General features: G+C 38.2%; 1 protein-coding gene across 2 annotated transcripts in view; it reads right to left on the bottom strand.

Annotated features, from left to right (window-relative positions):
* WWP1 (WW domain containing E3 ubiquitin protein ligase 1) overlaps positions 1-23,179 on the bottom strand; it is a 114,328-nt gene that overhangs the window by 89,094 nt on the left and 2,055 nt on the right. The window contains exon 2 of one of the 2 annotated variants that reach the window (XM_061172200.1): positions 869-963. The exons of the other annotated variant lie outside the window; for it this stretch is intronic. The gene's annotated coding sequence lies outside the window, so the exon portion shown is untranslated. The remainder of the gene's footprint in view (positions 1-868; positions 964-23,179) is intronic. 2 annotated transcript variants of the gene reach the window in all.

Genomic DNA, 23,179 nt, shown 5'->3' with positions numbered 1-23,179 from the left:
TTGCCTTAAAAGGGAAGATACACAGCAAAGAAAATCATCTACTTCAACATGCAATTAGTTCTCACACTTCATTTAATAACAAAGATGTTATGGCACTTAAAATACACGTAATGTACTGTTACATACATTCTTTTTTTAATGTGATAATTTTTTATTGAAGTATAGTTGATATACAATATTATATGTTACAGGTGTACAGTATAGTGACTCATAATTTTTAAAGACTATACTCCATTTATAGTTATTATAAAATACTGGCTGTATTCCCAGTTTGTACAAATATATCCTTGTAGCTTATTTTATACATAATAGTTTATACCTCTTAATCCCCTGCCCCTACAGTGCCCCTCCCCCTTCCCTCTCAACAACTGTAACCACTAGTTTGTTCTCTATATCTATGGGTCTGGTCTTTTTTTGTTATATTCACTAGTTTGTTGTATTTTTTAATTCCACATGTAAGTGATATCATACAGTACATCTTTCTCTGTCTGACTTATTTCACTTAGCATATTACCCTCCAAGTCCATCCGTTGCTACAAATGGCAAAATTTCATTCTTTTTTATGGCTGCATAATATTCCACTGTATTTATATACCATATCTTCTTAATCCACTCATCTGCTGATGGACACTTAGGTTGCTTCCGTATCTATATATTCTTTTATCTGAGCATTATAATAACACTATATGAGTAGGGAGGTACTATTTCCATCTTATAGATGAGGAAACTGTGGCTCAGAAGTGTTAAAAGTCTATAACCATATTTCTATGACAATTTCTCAGTCTACATAGGTATAATTAACTGTCAGCATGTATGGAGTTTAACTCCTAAATATAGTCTTAGTTAAATAAAGTTGTTAATCACTTACTTTGTACCAGGAACTGTTCTAGATACTGCAGATAGAAAGATGAGTAAGACACGATTCCTTCTTTCAAGGAGCTCATAGTCTAGTGAGGAGACAACCTATAAACAAATAAACAGCTTTCAGTGTGACAGTTACTAAAATAGATGTAAAATGTCAACTAGTACATCTGAGGCACACAAGAGAAATGGATAATCCAACCTACAGGAATCAGGAAAAGGTTCACAGAGAAGGTAACCTTTGAATGAACTGTGTCTTAAAGTATAATTCTTCAAGAAAGAATTAGGGAAAGTATGCAGCACTGGAGAACCGTTGGTAAGGTTGGTGCAAAGGCAAACGGTAATCAGCAGGCAAACGGTAATCTAAACTGTATAGGATCCTATGGGATAGTTCATATGGTATCCAAAATATAGCAAGCACAGTAGTTTAAAGCTTATCCTGAAGGTAACCGATAGACACTGATAGGTTTCCACAGCAAGAACTGCATTTTAGAAGAATAACTTTGGTAGCAAGGGGTCTAGATTTAAAATAATGAGTTTATCTGAAGCAGAGCACTGGTAGTGTGAAGGAAAAAGCTCAGCATATGTATAAGATCTCTGACAGATGATTATGGGATAGCTGAGGCTTAGAAAGAAGAAGGATTCTGAACAACCAAAATTACCCACTTCACTATCTGGGTGGGTGATGGAGCCATAACCAGGATAGGGAACAGAAGTGGAGCAAATTGTAGGAGACAATATGGCTCAAAGTTTTCAAGAGCCAATTCCGCAGTTAGACTACTTGAATTTCATTTCCAATTCTGCCACTTAACAGCTGTGTGACCAAGTGTGGCAAAAGAAAAAACAAAGTCTGAGTTTTAACAAACTTTGAAGTGAATTGGTTATTCATCCAAATGAATTTAGGTCATAACCTATGCCCAGAGGATATGGCCAGTTATATGTAAGCTGATTATGTCCAGCTCAACACTTTAAAAATGCCACAAAGTTGAATATGGGTTCATTATTATTCAACTGCAAAGAACAGAGTAAGAGTCCTGAATGTAGATAATAAAATACATTTCCAGTCCTCCAAGGTTACAGACCTATCAACTCCTCACTTAGAAGGTACATCTTAATTGTCTGCTTACTTCATGATGTGATTCTTAAGTCAGAAGCAAAATTTAAAAAAAAAAACAACAAAAGATCTGATCCATTTTGCATACTATGCATAGCATTAAAGATTGGAAAAGACAGAGAAATATCATCATATATCTATCTGCCTGGATCAATTAATAAACATACTGACTGACTGCCTAGTCTGTAAAGTGGGTATGGCAAGGACACAAAAATGGTACAAGACAAAGCCCCCGTTTCCATACTGGTACTCTAGTTTTAAAGATGATATTAATACACAGGTAACATCTCAGTAACAAGACAGGATGGTACATACCAGTTGCTAAAGAAATTTAGTCCAATGAATGTGGAACTTGAAAGGTTAGAAAGCCTCCATTTAGGCAACAGCACAAAATTTAAAACTCAGTGAGTGTGGCAAAGATAAAGATAGATGAACAAAGCCTCCCTCTCCCTAAAATATCCAAGATTCAACAACTCTAAAGCAGAAAATAAGTATTTCATAAAATCATAAACTAGGGACTTCCCTAGTGGCCCAGTGGTTAAGAGTCCACCTTCCAATGCAGGGGACGTGGGTTTGATCCCTGGTCGGGGAACTAAGATCCCACATGCTACGGGGCAACTAAGCCCGCATGCCACAACTACTGAGCCCGCCCACTCTAGAGCCCGTGTGCCACAACTAGAGAGAAGCCCACACACCGCAACAAAGAGCCTGCTCGCCATAACGAAGATCTCGCGTGCCTCAACTAAGACCCGACGCAGCCAAAAAAAAAAAAAAAAGTACCAAAAACTTACCCCTTTAAAAAGAATTAAAAAAATAAACTACAAAATAGGGGATTTAATTTTAAACAGTACAAGAATATTACTTCTATATAGAGATCATTTATAAAAATATATTGTTGATCATTTCAATGAATTTATAAAACAGGACAGTAAACAACTCATCCAGATTTGCACAGGACCATCTAGGTTTTGAGTTCTGCTTCTTGGGAACCTCTCATTCCTGGGCACGCTGAGATCTTTTACTAAGGGTAACCTTAGTAAACAATGTAATGGCTCTAACTGCATAGACAGCTTTTTGGATGTATCTCAAGGATATTTTTCTAGTGGAATCCTGTTATAATAAAGTATAATTCTGTTAGATTTTACAATTTCTATATGACCTAAATATTCAGAAAGGAAAAATCAATTTTATAGGGACTACTCATCATTAGGCCTCAATTTCACAACCCTGGGGACTACGTGTAGGGAGAAGGGAAGAGGAAAGAGCAAAAACTTTCTCAATACCCAATGCCTTTAAACCTCAGAATTGTTTACTTTTACCAAACTCTCCAAATAATCACCACTCTGGTATCCTACAGATTTGAAGACACTTCCAACTTCCTGCATAGCCTCCAAACAGTCCAACTGTTCTTCCTCACCTCGTGCAGTCACCCTCACTCCAGTCTCCGCATCTGTGCCAATACTGTATCTTGTGCACTTCCATTCCACTGACTAGCAGGGATGACCCCACGCTGGACCTGAAGGCGTGACTCTGCTCAGCATCTCCGAGCAGTTATCTCCAGCGCTGCACTCTCTCTTCAGATTCTGTCTGCCTTCAGTCCCCCCAGCTCTCCTCTGTCCTAGTAGCACCTAGTGGCAATACCATCCCTAGTTTATGCCTGCACAGCACTTCACAGTTCCAAATTTTCACATTCCCATCTCAAGGAAGTAGGCTACGTACAACCATTTCAAATTTTAATACTGTAACATTAACATTATTTTTAATTCCTACTCTGTCTCCCATGGGGCTTTTCTTACCAGGATCTCTCAACCACTGTGCCTTTTCCTCTACCTTCAAATCAACTTGGTGCTAAGGTCTCAATACATACTTTTAATTGTTTGGGATAGAAGCTAGGTGATTTCTTAAAAAGTTTACTTGTCCACACTGACCTCTCTGTATAAACTTCACTGGTTAATCCTCTTAATACAAAACCTAGGAATTTTACCCTCCTGATAATTTACAAGTGCCACTGGGTGAAAAGGAATAACACTTTTAAACTGTGCCATTCCAGTGACTTGAAGAGCACTTGCAGTACCTACCAGACAAAGGACAAATGAAGACAGGCATCCACAGGTACTTTTTATCCTCCAACTATAGTCTGGGTGTTTATTCTCATGTAAAAATGCCTATCTAATCATAGGATCTAATAACCACAACTTTCTCTCCTCCATCTTTCTGTACTTTCAGTGAATTTCAAAGTTCCTTTTAGTGCACAATATATGCCAGTTTATGGGAAGAACTCAGGAAGTATTTTTTATGAGGAAAATGTATTTATCTTCAAAATGCCAAATTTCCTAAGTCAGTATTAATATCCAACTCTTATTATTTATCTCCACCCAGTTTCAGATTTTCAACCAGAGAAGGTAAATAAATATATGAATTTTCCCCAAGCCTTCTGGTTCTGTTTTCAATCATCTTCCAATTTTTACCTCTACTTTTCCAGCAACACAAATCTAGGCCTCTTTCCTTGACTTTTCTTTTTCAGATGTATCTCATATCTCCCCTTTCGTAAGTTCATTCTCTTCCTAGTCTTTACCTATCTCACTTTCTTGTGTCCGATGAGTTTATAATCAATCGTATTATTTTATTTTTAAGTGTTATTCCTCTCAAACTATTACGTGGAAAGTCTGCTTTACAGTTAACTTGTCTCAAAATTTGCCTCTCATTAATATATGTATCTGGGCTTCCCTGGTGGCACAGTGATTGAGAATCTGCCTGCCAATGCAGGGGACACGGGTTCGAGACCTGGTCTGGGAAGATCCCACATGCCGCGGAGCAACTAGGCCCGTGAGCCACAACTACTGAGCCTGCGCGTCTGGAGCCTGTGCTCCGCAACAAGAGAGGCCGCGACAGTGAGAGGCCCGCGCATCGCGATGAAGAGTGGCCCCTGCTCGCCGCAACTAGGGAAAGCCCTCGCACAGAAACGAAGACCCAACACAGCCAAAAATAAATAAATTAATTAATTAATTTTTTAAAAAAATGTATCTGCTGCCACCTCAAGCTAATAAGCAAAAAAATCTTACACTGAAATGCACCATACACATCACAATTTTAATTTTTTAAGCACTAAATCTTGATCCATCTATAGATTCCCTTTTAACTGCCAATTTTAACCATTTCCAAACTATGTGACCACCTTGCTCTCAAAATTATTCTGTGTAATCAATCTGCTCTTAAACTATCAGTTACACAATTAAAACAAATTTCTTTTCCTTTCTCAAATCTACAAACATTTGTATTGTTACTGCATGCCCCTTGCTGTAACAGTCAAAAGCCTTGCTGAATTTAACCTTATGCCTCCTCAAATTATCATGGCACACACCCTTATACCCGCTGCCCATTAATTCCCTTCAATTTATTTCCTAGTTTATTTCCTGCAATTTATTTATTCACTAAAAATTCACATCCAGTAGCTGGTCAAGCTACTTACTCAGTTCTCTTCCTCATTCTCGTTAATTCTAACCAAGGTAATTCTTGATTCTGGGTACTTTAAATTATATCTACTTCTTTGCCTTAAAACAGCTTTCCATCACAGTAAGGCTCCAGTCACAGCACAAAACACAATCAGAGCAACTTAACTTGCTCTGATTTTCCTATCAAGGTGCTTGCCCCCAATTAATAATAGTTACAATTACCTACCCAAAGCAAAATGAACAACCCACCCTTTCAAATAAAACGTGTTTCATGTGAACTTCAAGCCAGCAAAATTTACAAGGTCTTCTTGTCCATACAGAATGCAAGTTCCTTCCCAGAAAAGCAATAAATAATTAATAATAGACTTTGGACAGAGGACTGGAGGCTAAGCTAGCAGTAACTACAACATACCAAAGTAAAGGCCAGTCCAGAGATCAAATATCAAAGATACTTCTATCCTCAGCTGACAGAAGTAGGGTTTTTGCTCTTTTCCAAGTCAGAGGTTGGCAAATTTTAAAAAATTACATTTACTGCAAAGTTAATATAAAACTCTCAACACCTAGTAATGTTAGAAATTACAAGAAACCCAAGTCAGATCCTGTCAACAAGTAAGCTTTTGCTTATAGAAGATCTGCAGCCTGGCTGACAGGTGGGGTGGGGGTAGTAACAAATAATTGAAAAGAAGAAACTATCATGTGCCAGAGTCCAGTGTGAATCTGGATTTGAACTTCTGCTCCCACATTTACTAAGAGGCAGCATAACAGTGGTTGAGAGAGTAAATTCTGCAGCCAGACTGCCTAGGTTCAAATCCCAGTTCCACTACTGGCAAGCTCCTTTACCCCACAGTGCCTCAGGGTTTTTTTGTTTGTTTGTTGCTTTTTTTCTAATTTTATTTATTTTTTGGCTGCGTTGAGTCTTCATTGCCGCGCGTGGGCTTTCTCTAGTTGGGCGAGTGGGGGTTACTCTTCTTGCGGTGTGCGGGCTTCTCATTGCAGTGGCTTCTCTTGTTGCGGAGCACGGGCTCTAGGTGCACGGGCTTCCGTAGTTGCAGCACGCAGGCTCAGTAGCTGTGGCTCACAGGCTCTAGAGCGCAGGCTCAGTAGTTGTGGCGCACGGGCTTAGTGCTCCGCGGCATGTGGGATCTTCCCGGACCAGGGCTCGAACCCGTGTCCCCTGCATTGGCAGGCGGATTCTTAAGCACTGCGCCACCAGGGAAGTCCCAGTGCCTCAGTTTTTATATCTATAAAATGACAAAGACAATAGTACCTACCTCACAGAGTTATTAAGAGAATTAAATGAGTTAATATTGACAAATCGCTAAGAAAACTCCCTGGCACACAAATGCTTAATAAATAAATTGACAAGACCCTGGACAAGTAACTTAACCTCTCACAGCAGCAGATGTCTTAGAAGAAATCAGTATCATATAAGCAGTTTGTGAATTATAAAGTGCTGTATAAATGCTAAATTATTAAGAATATAACATGAAAAAACAATATTCAATATGAGAATGAAAAATAAAGCATTTATAGAAAAACACAGTCTTACTATATTTCAATTTTATCAGCTAATTTTTCTGAATACGGAGGTTACTTAGAAACCTAACACTTCAGCCTTCTGAGACACTCATGCCATCTACCTTATTTTAAATAATTTCTGATGGAGATTCTTATAAAAATATACTACATAACCCTGTCCTAGTATAAGTCTCTGAAAATGAAGTATACCCTCCTACTTTCCGAAGTGACCGAGTACCTACACAACTTTCACCTCCAAGATATACTCCCTCCCCACATTTATACCCTCTTCTTTTTGGCCACAAAACAGACTTGGGGTTTGTGTATTATTAAAAAACAACAAGAAGACAAAACGAGCAATTAAAAAAAAAAAAAGAAAGAAAAGCCGAACTTCTTTTTCACCTCCTACTCACTCCTCCACCCATGCAATTTGGTTGCCGTCTCACCTCTCTGCTGAAATTATCTCCACTCCTCTTCCATGACCAAACAGTGGCCACCTCATACCCATTCTCTCCTGGACCTCTCCGCACCATCAGACAAGGATGCACTCAATAAACAGACTGGGCCTCCATGCACTCCCTGTGAAATCCTGACTCAAGCCTCTAATCTTTCCAGTAAAAGAGAATCAATTTACCATGGGGCAAAAAAGAGCTGATCAATAAACAAAGTAGATAACAGGCATTTCTTTTAACACTTTTTCTGATTTAAGTCATTCAGCATGTTCTCAGGTAGTGTGTTAAACACTAGGAATACAAAAAAGATCTAAAATATCCTCTTTGCCCTCAGTGAGTCTATAATTTAGCAGTGGAAACAGACAAGGAAATCAGCAGCTTCAAGCTCACTGACAGGGCTATGCAGACAATACTACAGTAGTACAGAAAAGGAGCATCTAAATCAGATTTTGTGGGACAGGTAAAGAGGTGTCAGGAAAGGCTTCTGAGAGATGGTAACAGTTGACATGAGTTGTGGAGGACTCCTGCATAGGCGCTGTAAACGTGAGAGGAAAGAAGTGCTATCGAGACCTTCTGTGCTCAGAGAAGTGAGAGACCACCAATATGGGCAGCAAAAACACAAGTAGTTCTGCTCAGGGAAGCATGTGGAGAGAGAGCTGCAAGAGATGAAAGCTTAAAGCAGAAAGAAGCTGCACCATGAGGAGCACTAAGAAAGCCACAGAGAGACAATGCATTTTCAGCAGGGAAGGAACATACTTACATTTCGGAAAAACTCCTGAAAGTGGGCTAGGCTGGAAATGGCCTGAGATAGAGGAAGAAGCAGAGATATTAAGGACCAGAATCTGTAACTGGTGGACTAGTCAGATGCAGGGATAAAAGCAAGGGAGAGTACTTCTCACCATCCCCAACACAACCCTCTTCTCCAACCTTCGTAACTACAGGCACATGGTCTCCCTGCCCCCACCACCTCTCGACTCCTACTCCCACACCATATCCATCCTCTATCAGCGGTCGGAGTGGGCTTTCCAAAACAGTACGCGTCACAAAAACTGTTTCACACCCAATGCTCTCTCATTTTAACTACAATAAATCCAAACTCATACATGGCCCCATGTGACCTGCTGCCCCTACATTTCTTACCTCTCTCCTCCCCTCTTTTCTCTCTCACTGGCATTCCTGCCATCCCTAACCTGAATACCTTGTGCTGCTGAGGGACCTTTGTTTTCACTGCTCCATCTGACAGTCCCTTGGCTACCTTCTCAGCCTTAGGGCTCCACTCAAGTATGATCTGTTCAGAAAGAATCTCTAGTCAGCACAGGCACAGCCAAAGCCTCACTCCTTCAACTCTACCACCTCACCCTGTTTCATCATTCTCAATGTTCAGTTATCTTATCCTCTTACTTCTGTCTCCAACCCCACACCGACCTCCAAGGGCAGCGACTCCATCTTATTCATTCCCGGAACCCAGGCTAAAGTCTGGCCGAGGAAAGGCCCCCCAAAAGTATTACTGACTGACTAAAACAGAGCTCAGAAAATAGATACTGGAGGTAAAGGTAAGCAGAGTTCAAAAGTGAACTGCAAGAGTGAACTGAAGCCACCTGCTGCGACAGGTGGTCTTTCATCCAGGAAAGGCCTATTGCATACAATTAGCAGGGAAGAGCAATACTGAAATGCCGAACAGTAGATGAGGACCATGCACAGGGCTGAAGAAAACTTCAAGAAAGAATTTCAAGGAAAAGAAGAGTGGCTAGGCCCACCAAGTACCCCAGTAAGATCAGTAAAAAGAGAAAACTGTTTATTGGACTGTATGGAGGTTACCAGGCCCTTAGCAAGAGCAATTTTAATGGAGTGGTAGGGGCCCAGAGGCCAGAGGCTTCAGAAGTAAATGAACAGCCAGAAACCTCTGTTCAGATGTATGACTGTATAGGAAAAGAGATATAGCCTTAAAGGGAGGTGTACATAGGTTTGTTTTTGAAGACAGAAGAGACGAACATGCTTTCAGGCAGCAAGCAGCTGACGTCACAGAAAAGACAATGATTACTAAGACAAGATCTCTGAGAAGTCAGGGTTGGTTGAGATTTAATGCAGAGGTACAGAGATAGTTCTTACACTGAGACTAGAAAGAGAAAAGAATGAGTGAAAGTGCAGATACCTCTAAAATTGTCTGGAAAGCAAGTTAAGGAGGTTTTACCTGCCAATTCCTTTGGTGAAGGAGGCATTGGGAATACAATGGTCAGTAAACATAGACCAAATTCCCTGTTTTAACAGGGATGTGGTAGGTAAGGAATTCAAGGCAGACAGAGCAGAGACTTGGGCCCAGGTCAGTAGCAGCACCAATCCCCACAGATGTGTGATTTTTTTTCCAACTCACCTTTATAGTTCACGTTTAGAAGCAAAGACATGTTAGAGCTGTTTAGAACATAGGATCCAGAAGAGAAAAAGGCATACTCTAGCTACTACCAAACTACTTCTGGTTATTCAGACGCATTACGTACACACACACTCTCTGCCACCTTCGTTCATTAAAATTCAGCTAGAGAAAATAAAATAACTGGTATTCTCCAAAAAAGCTCTTTACCCAAAGCTCACTAATGACACATATTTCTAATCCACTACCAGTTTTCCTCAACCTGGCTGCATGTCAGAATTACCTGGGGACTCCACCAGGGGCCCCAGGTGATTCTCACATACACATCTAGGCACCCATGACTTCCTACATGTTATTCCCACTGCTCATCTACCTAATTTCTAATCATCCCTAAAGATTCAGCTCAAGCAAACATAGCACTATAACCATGTTATTTCTTTATCTCCCCCATCACACCAGAAATCTCTTTATTACTACTCATCTTTATAACTCCAGCCCCTAGCCCACTGCTCAGCCCTTACTATATACTTAAAAAATGTGTGTTAAATGAAGATTCACAATCAATAAAACATTTAACCTGTAGAAATGGTTAGAGTAGTTATGGTAAAAAAAAAAAAAGTGTACCTATATAGCACAGAACTAAAACTTTAAAATATTGTAAAGAAAATCCTATACAGGTCGGATAAACCACCTATACCCTCTCCCATCTTTGCTCTGATAATTCTGAGCGTCAAGTCCATGTCCACCTTACCAATGTGACTTTATCTCCACAGCCCACAATAAAGGCTCAATACAAAAATGTCCAATACAAAAGTAAAGGATAAATGTTACCTAAAATGTTCATTTGACTTATTAAATACTCAAATGTCCAACAGTATATATACAAGAGAAAAGCTCATTAAACTTGGACACTTTCTGTCCCTAACTAAATATTCAAAATAATTCAGAAGTCATAAGTTAATCCCCAAATTATACATCAATTGGACTCTCAAAGTCTGGGGGAAAGACGGCTACTTAGAACACAGTACAGATTTTCCCAACAGAAATGTTATAAATGGTGGTAAGATACCAAGACCAAGGCACAAAAGCCTACCAAACCCATTAAGAGCCAAACCACTTGTACTGTCCACAGAGGTGTTTCAGACCTTCCACAAATACATATTTGTGTGCATATGCAAAAATGAAAGCAAAATTCCAAAATAAATTGTTGACACTGAGAAAAAGTACCAAAAGCACTTTGCATGGTGCCTAACACATGGTAAATATGAGTATTTGCCATAAGTTATAGCTATTTTTTCCCAGAGTCCCTGACTTCCAACTTTTGTGTTCATCAAAATAGCTTTATTTTTCTCACTGCATTCTAGACTATAAATTCCAAGCATGCAGGACAAATCCTGGCCATTGGCCATTGTATCCACCATGTCTCCCTCAAAGCCTGGCACACAGGAGTGTTTAATACTATTTAGATGATTATATTTGGATACTTGTTGTCAACGATTTGAATCTTAAAAACAACTAAGTAAACACAGGCTTAAAACCAAATAGCCTCATTTAGATTTTAGGTGCTCTTTTAAATGAACTACGGTACTTCTCAAATTGATTTTTTTTTTTTTTCTTTTAAAACTACCATCAAGGGCTTCCCTGGTGGCGCAGTGGTTGGGAATCTGCCTGCCAATGCAGGGGACACGGGTTTGAGCCCTGGTCTGGGAAGATCCCACATGCCGCGGAGCAACTAAGCCCGTGTGCCACAACTACTGAGCCTGCGCTCCGCAACAAGAGAGGCCGCGATAGTGAGAGGCCCGCGCATCGCGATGAAGAGTGGCCCCCGCTTGCCGCAACGAGAGAAAGCCCTCAAACAGAAACGAAGACCCAACACAGCCAAAAATAAATAATAAAATAAAAAAATAAAATAAATAAAAGTGAAATGCTTAAAAAAAAAAATCTTAAAAAAAAAAAAAACTACCATCAAGATGAAGGAAAAAAGTGTAAAAATTCATGTAGAAAATATTCCTCCAAGAGTCACCAGCTTGGAAAACACTACTCTAGATAACAGTCTCACTGAATGGCTGAATTGAGACAGGGCATCTAAACTCTGGGTCTTGGTAATCCTATTGATTAAGAAATGGAGGACAGAACATACTGAGATTTTCTAGCTTAGAACTGCTTGACTATAAACACTGCATATTTCATGAAAACGTGAGACTAACAACCATCCACAATCTTTGCATCAACCTAACTCACAACTGTTTCCAGTTTTGTACCATTATTTTCCTCCAATACAGATTTTTTTTTTTACAAAGTTGAAATTCTGGTGTACAAATCATTTTATTTTCTAACTCCCACCTCCCATTTACAGTAAGAACTGCTGAATACAAATCTGATTGAGCCCTTGGCCAACCTCAGAGAACAATTTAATTTACGCTTGTAGTTTTTACAACATACCTTTGGCAACAATTTTCTAGAAGGCCACAAGATGGTGATGTTGCTCCATAAAATGCGCCTTTTAAAAATATAATGGAATAACTTATACCAACTTTCCAAAAAATGAAATGAATAGTTTTCCTCCACTTCAAGTAAAGGATATAAAAAAAATGCTTGTACTTTATTTACTAGAAAACATTAATGAAGAAGAAAATATATTCATCAAATTTAGCAGCAACTATTCTAATTTTCAAGCTAAACAGTTATGGTCCTTAAAAACAAAACAAAAACACAGGACTATGGCACTATCACCGTGTCTTTTATCACAGGAATCTTTCCTTCCCTCTCTGCTCCATCCCCTTCCTTCCTCAGGTCATAAAAAAAAAAAAAAAAAAAATTACATTTTTACTTATTCATTGACTAACTTTTTCATAATTATTCTTAATTTAGAGAGATAATTCCTATTTCTCTGTTTTAAAAGAATTGATACTAAAATGTATTTCCATCAACAAAAGTAAACTATACCAAAATGAGAATGAAATCGTTTCTTTTCTAATTTGCTATAATTTCTCAATTTCTTATAATATACAATATTATGTTTATAATGGCAAATTACCAAAGCTTTTCAAGCAGAAAATGTTTGCAGTTGGTCATTTTCCCCATACCTTAGCAAGTATCAGTAGAAGGCAGGTTTCCCATTCCTGTGGTGCTTATACAATGTCAATTAAAAAGAAAAATCAAATAACAGCATCTAAAAACTTGAGTTCCAGACCTATAGAATCAACTTAAGTTAATATGTAAAAAGAGCTGCGTAAATACTCCCTAAGCAGAAGAATAAGACGACAGAGCGTCACTACCTGGGACTGGCAGCACTTACGTGCGGTGCCTAAGTGACACAGAAACATGGCCAATCTTAAACCTGGAATCTGAATCAGGTCTCTGACTCCAAAAATAGTAACAATCACAGTGACCATTTATTAGGCTCCTATTATTTGGCAGTCACAGTGCCAAAAAAAACTCTTTCTAATGTTATCAATCACCCTTCAGAGTCATTATTTCTACTAACAAGTAAGAAAAATGAGGTTTCAGGAATTCAAGTAAATGGCCCAAGGTCACAAAACTGGTGAAAGTCAGGATTTTGAACCCAGATCTCCTGGGATCAAAGCCAATGCTCTTTTCACTACATTTGCGCTACAAAAACAGAATATAAAAAAGAAATGCTGAGCTAAACCCAAACCTTAAAATAAGCAGTTTGCTGTACCAATCTGATGTTCCTATTCTTTTATCACTTAAGCAACTTCAGAGTAGGGTGGTTTTGTGGGGCTTGTAAGCTAGGTCATTGAAAACATTTTTCCTGAAGGTTGAGAAAGTAATCTAAAACAGCGAATGTGTAAAAGCATAAACACACTAACAATGAAGAAGGTAGGCTACTCAGGCTGTGTTTAATAAATCATTTCCATGTATTCTGGGAAAAACATCCAGGGCAACATAACATTCTCACTCTGCAAAGATTAAATTTCATGTAATTACATCATGTAACATCTCATATTTCAAAATGACACAAACATTTCCATAAATAATCTGTCATTTGTTTCAAAGTGTGGTATTTAATAATATAATACGTGCTTACCAGACTTTTTTCCTTCAAATCCAAAAATTTTAAAGGTTTGGTATTCTTCAAATACATAGTATTTGCTACATCTCATGAAGCAGCAGAAAGCACAGAGTCATGAATTAGAGCTGAAGCTGAGGCTGAGAGCTGATTAAGAGACTCACTGAGGGACACAAAGCTTCTTAATGTCAGGCCAAACCTGGGTCTGCTGACAAGGCCAGTACTCTTCTACACTGCACTGGTCACTAGGATAGCATGACCCAAAGTTACATTCGCCTCAAAACATGTCCTGATTGTTTCTAAATATATTAAGGCTTCTAATTTTCCAGCATTTAAGTAGCCATGGAGATTTGCTAACTCTTCAATTCCAAAGTGCCAATCTCTAGTGTGAGAAGAGCATGTTGGGTAATGTAAGAGAGTTGAACAAACCTAGGTCCAAACTTCAATTCTACTATTCACGTGTATTTAACCTCTCTGAGTCTGTTTTCTTACTGTAAAATGAAGATACCAACTCAGTTTTGTGAAGGGGAAAAGAAGTGTTAACATTAACTCTAGGAAATCAGAACTGTTTCTAGAATGGAATATAGAAAGTGCCCAATAACTGATAACTTCCTAACACCCTCCCATCACCACCACCACCCCAGTCACACTCTCAATTACTCTGAGAAACTCCAACATTTTTCTACCATACTTCCACAACAATATAGAGGACAGCAGGTTAAGAAGCACTTCCATCACATGCCCATGCTGCAAAATGATACAGAGCAAACTCCCCACATCCACAGTAAGAATCAGATGAAAATCACATTTAGGATTAAAGACCTAAATGTAAGGCCAGACACTATAAAACTCTTAGAGGAAAACACAGGCAGAACACTCTATGACATAAATCACAGCAAGATCCTTTTTGACCCCCCTCCTAGAGAAATGGAAATAAAAAGATAAATAAACAAATGGAACCTAATGAAACTTAAAAGCTTTTGCACAGCAAAGGAAATCATAAACAAGATGAAAAGACAACCCTCAGAATAGGAGAAAATATTTGCAAATGAAACAACTGACAAAGGATTAATCTCCAAAATTTACAAGCAGCTCATGCAGCTCAGTATCAAAAGAACAACCCAATCCATAAATGAGCAGAAGACCTAAATAGACATTTCTCCAGAGACGATATACAGATTGCCAACAAACACATGAAAGAATGCTCAACATCATTAATCATTAGAGAAATGCAAATCAAAACTACAATGAGGTATCACCTCACACCAGTCAGAATGGCCATCATCAAAAAATCTACAAATAATAAATGCTGGAGAGGGTGTGGAGAAAAGGGAACTCTCTTGCACTGTTGGTGGGAATGTAAATTGATACAGCCACTATGGAGAACAGTATGGAGGTTCCTTAAAAAACTAAAAATAGAACTACCATATGACCCAGCAATCCCACTACTGGGCATATACCCTGAGAAAACCATAATTCAAAAAGAGTCATGTACCACAATGTTCACTGCAGCTTTATTTACAATAGCCAGAACATGGAAGCAACCTAAGTGTCCATCGACACATGAATGGATAAAGAAGATGTGGCACGTATATACAATGGAATATTACTCAGCCATAAAAAGAAACAAAATTGAGTTATCTGTAGTGAGGTGGATGGACCTAGGGACTGTCATACAGAGTGAAGTAAGTCAGAAAGAGAAAAATAAATACCGTATGCTAACACATATATATGGAATCTAAAAAAAAAAAATGGTTCTGAAGAACCTAGGGGCAGGACAGGAATAAAGACGCAGACATAGAGAATGGACTTGAGGACACGGGGAGGGGGAAGGGCAAGCTGGGACGAAGTGAGAGAGCGGCATGGACATATACACACTACCAAGTGTAAAACAGATAGCTAGCGGGAAGCAGCTGGATTGCACGGGGAGATCAGCTCGGTCCTTTGTGACCACCTAGAGGGGTGGGATAGGGAGGGTGGGATAGGGAGGGTGGGACAGGAAGGATGGGAGGGAGACGCAAGAGGGAGGAGATATGGGGATATATGTACATGTATAGCTGATTCACTTTGTTATAAAGCAGAAACTAACACACCACTATAAAGCAATTATACTCCAATAAAGATGTTAAAAAAAAATTACATTTAAACACTTGAGAGGAGTATAGTACTGCTAAATTCTTTGTTGTAAATACACAATTTCAAGATATTTTAAAGCTACTCCAGTAACAGAACACAATGTTAATTTACTATTTACAAATACTCTTCCTAAACATTTTAAAGCAGGCTGCTAAGTATGAACTTTCAGATATCCCCATTCTTAGAGGAAAATATTAGAATCCAAAATACACAGAAACTTTCCAAAATGAGATAATCAGTTAAACAGCTAAGACTTTATTCCTAGAATAATGTAATTCTTCTCAAGTTTAAAACACAGGGACACAATCCACAAATCCAAAACTCCAAAAACTATACAAACTTAAAGCTCCTTCTTAACTCATATGGTGACAAAAACTGAACTGACCTGAATTCATTTGGCAGCAACATCTGAACAGATGTGTGACTATTTATTGTCCCTATTTATCCATAATTAAACAATTGCCAAGGAAAGTATAGAGTGCTGCCCTAAGACTTCATTGGGGTTTTATGTCACACAAAATATGGAGTGTATTACGTTTCTAAAATTTTAAAAAAGAATTATTTCTGTAACACATCTGACACCAAAAACAAGGTATTATAAACCCATCCTAGTGACTATTTACTCACTACTAAGTGTTAGGTTTAAGCCATGCAATAAATCTATGAATACGTATTATTATTACCATTTTACATGTGAATATCCACTTTACATATGATAAAACTAGGGCTTAATCTAAGGTTACCTTTACCAGGATCACTTAGCCAATAAGTAAGTGCCAGAAATCAAGTCTAGGCTTGTCTTACTTGAAGGCCTAAGCTCTTAAACAGCTAATAGTTCACAGGAAAATTAAATCACAAAGAAAGTTTTAAAACAAATTATAATTACCCAACATTTTAATGTAGAACAATGAAATTCCTGAGTATGATGTATACTTTCCATTCTGGGTATTCATATCTAAACATCAACACCATATTTCACAGCTCAAAGGACAAAAAGAGCTGAGTTTATTGTTGCTTTTCTTCCCAAAGAACTGGCCACAGTCAGGGAAAACAAACAAAAACACAAGGCTCCTCAAACAAATGCCAAGTAATCCTTTCTACCCAAATTTAGAAAGAATCATGGGTTTAGCATGTTTTTTTTTTTACCACAAAATGTACTAACACAATAAAAATAAGGTTGATACAAACATAGGTTAAGTTTTTCCAAGTACAGCCCCAATTTAAAGATCTACTGTTCCAATGACAGATATGATCACAGGACTGAGGAGGGTTAAAGTGACGTAGACGCAGGCTGTCACTACCACTGCCCTAAGCAAAAGTTAGAGAAAATAAGCTTCAAGGTTTTGCTTTTTTTCTTTTGGATTGATCGAGCTAAAATTTAAACCTTCTCTTATGACTTTCTTCTCAAATCAATATTCTTATTCTAAGCAATGGCTTTTCCCCACAAGAGACAGATCATGGTCCCCATCCAACCAAATTAGACACACTTCAATCAAAATCTCAATTTCTGAGTAGCTTATCTTAACTAAGTGAAAAGCATAAGATTATCGGATAAATAATCCAATATCTAACTTAACTGTTTCAGCTAAAGCATTTTTTAAAAAGAAACATCTTCATTCATAAAAATGTATTTTGTAGAAGTATAGGGTAATTTTTTGAACAAGGAGTCCTGATGGGTGCCTCTTGCAGGGTTACTTCTCTTGCCTACTTCTTACTGTTATCACCAAGTATCAGGTTTCTATAGTTTGGATCAAGTCCTTGGCAATTATCTTAAGCCTCTTTAAATATCTGAAAGGTTCAGATGTTAAGCTCTCTTTGTATTTACATTATACATGTGTATTTATTGAACAGTGTAGCTTAAAAAATGGTCTCAGAGAACACCAGAACCCCAAATTACCGACTCAGTTTATACCAGCAGTTCTCAAACTAATGTGTATAAAATCATGAGGTATTTACTAAAAATGAAGACTCCTGAACTCCACTATCAAGGACCATACCATAGATCTTGAAGAGTACTCAAGAATCCACACATTTAACCAATATCCCAGATGACTATGATGCAGGGACTGCACTCTGACAAATACTTACCTACCCTGTATTTCATCCAATGACGGTGTTAACAATTTCTTTTTTCCAGACTGTACAGCCAAACCATCACCAGCTGATAACTGCAGCCATGTTGAGTCAGTATCTTTCTCAGAGTCATTCTTAACCTTTCGGCAACCTATTTTTTAAGCTAAGAGGTGAGGTTTGATATGCACCTCTGCTCTTGCCAAACTAAACTACATCTGTCCTTGAGAAAAGAGTGGCTCACAGAAAACTGGACTACTTGTTTGAACTTTCAACTTGTTAATAATAATGAATTAAGAGCAATAAAAATGATTTAAGGGCTGCTCATGTCCAAGGGATCACATTTTCTGCTTTAAAACATTATTTCAATGAATCCTTACAAAAATCCAGTACAGAAAATATTCTTTACCTTTTACAGAAGAAGAAACTGAGGCAACACTGCTATTAAGCACCACTGACAGAAGTCAGCTGTGCCTGACTTTAAAGCTACAGCTCTTGACCCACATGCGGGAATACCTTTAATTCTTAAACTTTAAGAGCAGAACGATGTAGTTTATTTACTTCTAAGATGAAGTATGCCCTAATTTATACACAGCAAGTTCATTTGACTAATTCTCCTCCCCACGCTAACTAAACACAAAAAGTAGTTCATCTTGGCAAGTTGGAGCTAAGGTTTAACAGGAATATCCTACTTCAAGTCAGGACTCAAGTCAGTTCGCTTCTACTCATCCTATGTAGTCCTAATTATGGGTATACTAAACAGCTATCAAAAGATCTTGTTTTCCTTAGTTAAATAAAAAGGCATCACACCTACAATTCTGTTAATGCTAGTACATTTTTAAACCACTCCTGTAATTTAGGGCAGGGAGGAGAGCCATGAAGTAACACCTTAAGGTAACTCTATCTACACCTTTCTTTGTGCCCCAGCCTCTCCTATTTATATAAATGTTTCTCAGCACACTCAATCACCAAGTCCTGCCCGCAACAGCCAACATACTACTATATTCAGAAATTTGCAGAGATTTACACTAGGAGGCAGGGGCCCATCTTTTAATCTATTCAAAATTCAAAAATGCTCCAAATCTACACCTCAATTCTTTAAATGAAATATATTGATTCATTATTCCACTCAGAAGCTATAATGTAATAACAATAAAACACACATTTTCTTCATTCCACAGTTAGCCATAACATTACTCAGCATATAACTTGAACTAAAAAAAAGATACTACTGAGATAAAGTGATAGTGAGATAACGATAAGGTGAGAAAACACCAGCTAGCAATCAATGAAACCACCTGTTCCTGGGAAGGATGAGCATTGCCTCATTCCTTACATTTCGCTAAGTAGACAGGACTTCCATTCCAGTCTCCACAAGGAAAGAATATTTTCTCCACTATAATGACTCTTCCCCAAGGAAGGGTGGCTTAATCCCAAACTTTCCCAGACACTGCAAACAGAAAATACTATTTGTGAGGCACCAGTTTGCTCAAGGCTAGTCAAGGCCAGAGTGAACCGTTTCAGAGCAGCCTGGGCTCTGGGTCCTGCACTTTCTTGCCCTCAAGTACAGCAAGTCAGTCCTGCCGCATTATGGTAGCATACTAGGTCAAACCCCAGAGACCCAAAACTTTCTCTTCTTCTCTACCCCAGGAGTGCTGACTATTCCTATTTGTGTAATAAGCCAAACATGCTATCATTTGCACTTTAGATTCAGCTTTCCCTCTAACAGGCCTAGACTCAAAAGTACTAAAAGTTCCAGGCAGCTCAAGTCTCAGCTTCCAAAACAGTTTTCCAGAAGCCCCATTTTGGGGTAATACAGCTGTGTGGTGTAATCCTGGGATTCACATATTTGTCTAGTCCCTTTCCCTTGAATCTGGGCTGGACCTGTGACTTGCTTTAACCAACAGAATGTGGCAGAAATGAGGCTATGCTGGTTCCAAGCCTATGTCTTAAGAAGGCCTGGTTGCCTCTGTTTTTGCACTCCTGGAAGCCCTAAGCCACCATGTAAGGCCAGCAATCCTTCTGGAAAGGCCACAAGGAGAGAAGTGGCCCTGAGACAAGACTATGTGGTAAAAGAGAAAGAGTAAGAGAAAGAGAGAAAGAAAGAGAGAGAAGACTAGCATGCAGCTGAAAGCCAGCTATTAAAGTGACCACCAGCAAAACCAGCAGAACTGCCCAAATGCGCCCAGCCCAGGAAAGCAAAGCTGTGAGCCAAAAACAAAACAAAACAAAAAACCAAAAATCCTGGTTGTTTTAAGTCACTTAGTTTCAGGGTTTTTTTGTCACACAGCAATAAATAACCAAAACAATGCTCACCTGGTTCCTTGTCTTTTTGCCTAATTTGTTCAAAACCCAGGAAAAAAGGAGGGGTGTGATGGCAGGCAGCAGGGACACCACGATGGGTTATGAACAAATGATTTAAGGAACATCAAGACAGATGCTGGTCTTTCTTATACCTTAGGAACTATCTGACAAATGGTTTTACAAAATATACCCCAAAAAAAGTCATTTAAACATATGAATTTAAAATGTATACTAAGAGCTTTTTAAGGTAAATTTATTTTTAAATGATAAAGCTTTTTATGTACTGGTAAAAACCACAGAATATCATGATATGTACTTTTGAAAATCAGATCCTGATTGTTCCAAAAATACAAATTTTCATAGACAAAACTTTTATAAACGAACAAACTTCATCTGTAAAAACACCTGAATTAAAAATCAACAAATTTTCAAAATCAACAAATTTTCAAAAAATCAACAAATTTTCAATATTAATCCCTACATTTCACCAATGCACTTTTTCAGACAAGAAATCACCTTTTGCTTTTTCCTTGATAGGAGGATAACTGTGATAAATACTTAAAATTTTCAAATTTACCTACCGAGAGCCACTACAATGAGGTTTCCATTTTCACACAGAGGAGGAAATAAACAAGCTCAGATCTACACAGTAAAAAAGTTTAACACAGATTCCAAACAGGTAAATTCAAACTTCTCACACAGAGCCTTCAGTTAAATTCCCATTTTAGATGAAGAGTTGGTGGGAAAAGAATACTGACTCAGGAACAAAAAAAAAATAGGTTTTAGCTCTAGTTCTAATTTTGGCCACTTGCTAGCCATATACCCTGGAAATTTTACATTTTTTAATTTCTTTGAGCTTCAGTGTCTTCATCTAAAAAGGAATTATCTCCTTACACACCTACTGATCAATTTTCATGAGAATCAAATGATGACGTATATGCAACCATGCTGAAAAAGTGTAAAATACTGTAATATATAAAATATGATATTCTTCTTAATGCCAGCAAAGAGTAAAAAATCATCTATGTACGTGCTTTTTGTTAGACATTTTCCCTCCACTATGTATTAATAACTGGTTACTTCAAAAACCAATATTAAGGCTAATTTATTGCCTTCCACTGCTTGTTATAAGTACATCATATTTTTACAGAAAGAGTAAAAAAGATCCTAGCCTTTCTAATAATTACAGAATCAAACTTTCTAGAGCTATAACAGATACTATGTAATAACTTGCTCTGGTTCCCTAACAGGAAGACAATCCTATAGATGCAGAAAAGTCAACTGTTTACTAATCAAATTACGTTTTAACCATAATAGGCAGAGTTAGCTACTTAATGCAATGAAAAAATTCACTGACTAGGTCTCTGCACTTCATTATTCTGTAAAGTTTTACTTTTTACTTGATAAAGGGTTCCTGAATGAAGAAGTATTTTCAAGTAGGGAATACCTGAATAGAGAAGATAAAAATTCTTAAAGTTTCTTATTTCACTTACTTCCCCTCCAGCCCCACCTCTCCAACCCAAACTGAGATACAAAGGAAATAAATGAGAACATGACTGTTGATATTTCTATCTGCTCTCCATACACCCAATTCATCCCTCAGCCTCACCAGCTCTCCTGCACATGGAAAACAAGAAAGGTACAGATAGTCCAATAAAAATCTAAAACCCAAGAATCACAAAATGTTAAGAACTGAAAGGAACCTCCCAGGATCATGTAGTCCCTACTGATGAGGTCACTTAAAGGCAGTGACTACATCCAATTGATGGTAAATCTGTTGCACATATCTCCATACAAGAAAACCATCACTGTCAATCAACTCCTGATTCTGCTTTACCCACTTGCTAACTGAAGTGCTTGGGGCAAATCATTTAACCTCTTGGACTAGTCTGTAATAGAATAGCAAATAAGATAAGTTAGTCAAAATTCTCTGTAAGCTGTAAACCACAACACAAGTCTAAGGAGATATTGTCTCTAGGTGTACATACAATATGTCTCTACAGCAGAGGTTCTTATTGGTAAATGGAAGCATTTGAAGGTTCAATAGTTTTAAAAGGCCCCCAGTAATTCTAAGCACTGCTTCAACCCACTGGGTTCCATGGATGAGATTTAGGTGGTCCAGAGACTCCCCTAAAATTATATCCACAAAGCACAGGTGCATATAGAAATTTTCCAGGCCAGCAGATTTCTTTAGTTTCACCAAGGGTTACTAATCCCCCAAAGGCTGAGAACTACCGCTGTAAAGTAACACACATATGCTGAAGATAAAGCTTCCAACCGATGTTGCTCAAAATGGACCACTATTCTCCCCATCAACCTGGACCAGAATCTCAGTTATTTTTACTTTCTTCATTTTCTCTCTCATCATCAAATTCTGTCTATTGTGCTTCCTTCCTCCATTCCTTCCTCAATTCCTATTACTGCCGCCAGAGTTCAGACCCTCACACCTATGACCACAGCAATGAAGAAAGAAGTCTTTCTACCTCCAGGTTCCCTCTACTTCAATTCACACTACAAGCTGCTGCCAGATTAATCCTCTGAAAACAAAGGTTTAATCGTTTCATTCCCAACTCAAAAATCATCTGTATAACCCTCATCGCCTACTAAATCCAAGGTCATAAGCCCAGCACTAAAAGCAATCCATAAACTGGTCCAAATTTTTACTTTAAGCTTTACCACCCATTATACTGGTACAAATACGTTATATTCCATCCAAACATACCTGCCTCTCCCTAAATGTATGAACTCTGTGCTCTCTTAGTCCCTTCTCTCTGCCTAGATTACCTTTCCCAGCCTATCGAAAGTCTATAGTCATACTTCAAACCAAAGATTTCAAAAACCAGAAGCTCTATGAAATAACCCCCCTATGAG

This window comes from Eubalaena glacialis, chromosome 17 (assembly GCF_028564815.1).
Source record: "Eubalaena glacialis isolate mEubGla1 chromosome 17, mEubGla1.1.hap2.+ XY, whole genome shotgun sequence".
Taxonomy (NCBI): domain Eukaryota; kingdom Metazoa; phylum Chordata; class Mammalia; order Artiodactyla; family Balaenidae; genus Eubalaena; species Eubalaena glacialis.
The sequence above is the reverse complement of the archived record's forward strand: the minus strand, read 5'-3'. Positions and strand labels throughout refer to the sequence as shown.